General features: G+C 39.8%; 1 pseudogene; it reads left to right on the forward strand.

The window, feature by feature from the left end:
* The window catches only part of LOC118334800, a 344,242-nt pseudogene that overhangs the window by 286,933 nt on the left and 52,328 nt on the right, over nucleotides 1-4,981 (forward strand).

Genomic DNA, 4,981 nt, shown 5'->3' on the forward strand with positions numbered 1-4,981 from the left:
ACAATTAAAAAAATAAAAAATCAACTATGTTGTTGCAAAGCTGTTATATTGGATTGCAGTTCTTGCTCAATGTAAATAATCAATCTCAACTCAACTTTATTTTTATAGCACTTCACACACAACACAACTGAAGACAACAAAAGAAGGAAACACAAGAGTGGAGAAGTCAGAGTGATGATAGTAATAATAACATCAAACTTGAATGGTTTGAGCCTACCTGTCCACCCAAATAAAGACATAGAAAGTAATCTTCGCTTGGAAACTTGCCAGCTCAGGCTCAAAAACTGAGCCCACTAAGCAGAGATGTGACTCTGGCTCTGGAGGGGCAGGATAGCTGATCATTTGGCAACGTAAGATCAGAGGAGAATAAAGATATTTGATTTAAAGTGGTTGCAATAGTTTGTTTGACACATTTTACATTGAAGGACCAGTGTGTAGGATTTAGTGGCTTCTAGCTTGGAGGTGCAACAAACTGACAACCGTTAACATCTGTATTTGATGTCCTGAGAATGAGAACAAGCTGTGATCAATCAAATCAAATCAATAACTTACAAAAACTGTGACTTTTCTTATTGTTGTGTAAATTCATCCACATTACCTGATGTTAGAACTGATTATGATCTGTTATTATGTATATTTACTTTCACAAATGCTTTATATTGTGAATGTAGATAAGGACCCCGTAACGTATAAGCTTTAAGGGAAAACTATGTCTTTACATTGGTTTCATTACACCTCAGTTCCTCAGTTCTAGGTCCAAACTCTCAAACTGTGACACTGTTTTCACAGACCATTCATCAGATCCTCATCGTGCTGTAAGAATACGCCGCTCGCTTCCACTCCAGGAAAATTCTCACCTGACAATGAGATTGACATGTAGATAACCAGAAGTGCATAAGGCTGAACATGGGTGTAAATGGACAGAACTGCTCACTCAGCTGTCTGTCTGGAGTGCTCTTTTGGAAAATAGCTGTCACAGAAATTGGCACAGATGGAGAGTCGAGTGTCAGGATGGCTATGATACAATCTGACGCACCATTAAAATGTCTTCCTAGAAGACTGACACTGGACAGGTGGTAATTTAGCTGTACAATGTGCTGTAAGCATAAATATTTATATGAGATGATATATGTCGAGGTTGTTAATCCAGCAAAATGTTTTATCTTCGTTCTTGGATTATTTATACTCATACTTCGTCTTCCTCCTCTACCCCCTCTTCTCCTTTCTTTCTTTTTCTTTTCTCTGCCTGTTACTCCTCCCTCCTCCACTTTCTCCATTTGTTTTCCTCGTCCTTCTTCATCATTTTGTCTCCCCTTTCTCCTCCTCCTCCCTCCTTATTGCTCTCCCCTCTGTCTTGTCGTCTTTTTCTTCCTCTCTTCCCCTTTTTCCTCCTCCTCCTCCCCCTCCCTGTGATCTCTTCCTTTTGTTCTGCACTCCACTTCCCTTTGATGTGTCATCTCTTTTTATCTTTCTTTCTCCTTCTCCTCTTCCTCCTTATTATTCTTGTCTTCCCTTCTTTCTCCTCCCCTCCCTCCCTGTCCTTTGTTTTGCCCCTTTCCTTCTTTCTCATTCTTTTCTCTTTTTCAAATCCTAATTCTTGTCTTTCTTCTATTTTTTTCATCTGATTTTAATCCTTTCTCCTCCTCATCCTCCTCCTCCACCTCCTCCTCCTCTTCTTTTTCTTCCTTCTCCTGCAGGACTGAAGACTCTGGCCTGCTCAACCATAAGGAGAGCCTCCCTGTACGGTCTCTGGTGCTGGGTGACATCCAGAGGCCGGGGTCAGAGGCCGCCTACAGGGTGGGACCACTCCGTTGTCATGGCGACAGTAAGTCCAGCTCTGGTTGCCTGGTTACAAGTGATGGAGAGACGACAAAAATCTTGCTATTATGGACAATACTGTCACCTTTTTCCTGTTTTCATGTCAGGACTCAAACCAAGAAAAATGTGTTTTTCGTTGAACAATTTAAAACCAGATTAATCGAGTCAGCCTCTGTTTTTAAATCAAGCAGCAAACTGAAAATAGTAACTTCTTATTTTCTGAGAGACTAAATCCTCTCAGACTTATATGGAAATACAGGTTTAGGTGTATAACCTTTCATTCCACCTGCCAATTATGTGATAAATGAATTCTTCTGGGTAAGGTACCTCAACATCTAGGAGCTAATTATCATTAGCAGAACTGTTGCTAATGCATATTTCCTTTTAAGTTTTCACACTCTGATACTTGCTTCTCATTACACGCATTACAAGGTAAATCAAAGTAGCACACAGTTTTTCCTTCTTTCAATTATCCATAATTGCAGCTGTTCTATATCTACCCGAGTAGATAGATAAATAAATGTTTAGCATGATTAATCAAACAAGACCGCGTAACGAAAATCATACACTCGTGTAAGCTCATTAGCTGACTGTGTTGCCTCATTTTTTTGCAACGTGATTTCCATATAAAGATCTTGACAGCGAGTGTTTATCGTGTTTCTCAGAGAACTTCTGGAACGCTGCGTTTTTCGACAAGGAGACGTCATACCTCCACTTCCCCACCTTCCACGGAGAGCTGAGCGCAGATATCTCCTTCCTGTTTAAAACCACAGCCTCGTCTGGTGTGTTCCTGGAAAACCTGGGAATCAAAGACTTCATCCGGATCGAACTGAGCTGTAAGTAGGAGCTGGAGGGTAAAGATATAATCCGGATTAGAGTGATGCGTCTGTGAAACCTGGAAGTCAAAGTCTTAATCTGGATCTGTGTAAAACCCAGAGGTAACAGACGTAATCTGTATCAAACTATCCTGGAGGGAAATATTATTTATTTTAGGTTGAACTCAGCTGTCTTGACCTTCCTGTCCTTACTTTAACACAAAGTTTGACAGTTTAGTCTCAGACTTTTACTGCATTAATCACCCTACACTTGAACATTACACCAAAATGTGATTGTTAAAAATGTGATTTCAAAACCACAAGCATTAATCTGCTACAATAACAGCCTCCACTCTTCTTGGAAGCCATTATTCTTCAAATCTGGCTGCAGGATTTGCTCCCATTCAGCCACAAGAGCATCAGTGAGGTCGAGCACTGATGCTAGGTGATAAGGTCTGGCTCACAGTCAGTGTTGGATGGGGTCGAGGTCAGGGCTCTTTGAAGTTTTTCCACAACAAACTGGAGATAGATAGATGTATTTTAAAGTTGTAAACACACTGTCTGTCAAAAATATCAATGTATACTGTAGCCTGAAAACTTTTTTGTATTACTCTTTAACATATACAATATTTATGATTAAATTAACAGTAGTTTAATTAAATATTTTAATTTAAATAAAGAAACACCCTTAGATATTATTTAGTTAAAACTTAATGTCTGCTGTTGAGGACTTTGGGGGCATGGTGTGGACAACTCATCTGTTGTTGCTGAATTCGGACACATTACCTGACATCACCTTCTTCCACTTCCACTAAGATCAGCATTCAACTGCAACTTAACCTTTAATCCTACCTTGACTTGTGAATTCACTTCCCCTCAGTTTTCAACTCTTAAAATTAGCTTTAATCAATATTTCTATAATAACAATGTATTAATGTATGAAATGACAATGTTGAAAACAATGTGATAAACAAAAGGGGTTGTTCGTAGTGATGAACCTACAGGGAATTATCACCTGAATCTGGAGCTTTTAAAAGAGAGACTTCACTTTAGGTTTCTGTTTTCATTGCTTGGACAATATTTTCTGTTTCTGCTTTAGCTTTCCAGCTATTTCCCACAGTGTACATCATTTAAAATATGCACAGCAATAACCAAGAGGGAATGTTTTACTTTATGGGTATGACAAAATCGGGGCTGGTTGTGTGTTACACCTTTACAACCCCCATTGGTGTGTTGTCATTTAAAATATGGCAGAAATGCCCACGAGGCTGTTCTTTACTATGCTTATGGATATGCATCTAGGTATGAGATTCGTGTTTATGGGCAGATATGATGGCGGTTAGTAAGTCTTGTATAGATGACTTGAATCCGTTATTAGAGTCATCCATGGTTGCCTTTTGGGGCTCCACCAGCCCATTTCAACAGTTTTGTGTGTTTTAATTTGCAGTTTTTGTATTGTGCTGCATTTTGCATTTTCTTACAAATGTGATATGAAGAGACAAAAATCCAGACCCTAATACAGGGACACTGCTGCACCAACAGACTCTCTCCTCAGGGAAATCATTGTCAGTGTGGTTGCTCCAGCTCTGAATACTGCTGCTCTGTTGCCGGCTTCCTCAGATCGCTCTGTAACACTGTGGCTGAGCCTGAAAACAATTTCTAAATGAAGTTACAGCATGATGCTGGGATATTGTTTCATCTTGTTTTGAGCTCACAGAGTAATACATCTTCTCCTTCCAAAGCATAAACGATGAGGGATGAGTACTCTCCAAAATCGACTCCTTTTGTTGGAATGAACATGACAGAAATATTGTGATCTGAGCAGGCCGATTGAAAGAGGCAACCATAGAGAGCTGAAGTGAAACCGAAACTTCGAGCTCTATAGTTGCACTTCTGAAGTCAGAAAACCTTTTGTAAGATCGCTAATTATCCAACCTCGGAACAAAGCTTTTCTCAACAGTATTTCAATTTGAATTATGGGAAGGACCATTTAGTGTCTGGCCAGTATTGTCAGGCAATATCAGGTCAAAATCAATAACTGGCAAGATTTTACTATTTATATCGTCATAGCTGGTTGTATTAGTCCATTATGGGCAATGCTAAGTGAGCAGGACTGCTATGTGGCCATATTGGATTATTGGATTTTTGTGGTAACCTTGGCATTAAGGTCCACCCAGATCTTTGGCCCAAATTTGAAGCTTCCTGGCGTCCTTAATGCCAAGGTACCACAAAAATCCACCATAAAATCAAGAATTAATCGCCACATAGCACTCGGGGTGGAGTTGTCTGCGGTCCACGGGTATAAGGCACAAATTGACACTTCGACCAAAATAGAGACTGGTACTTGA

The sequence above is a fragment of the Morone saxatilis genome, unplaced genomic scaffold (assembly GCF_004916995.1).
Source record: "Morone saxatilis isolate NCDOM2014 unplaced genomic scaffold, NCSU_SB_2.0 Contig23, whole genome shotgun sequence".
Taxonomy (NCBI): domain Eukaryota; kingdom Metazoa; phylum Chordata; class Actinopteri; family Moronidae; genus Morone; species Morone saxatilis.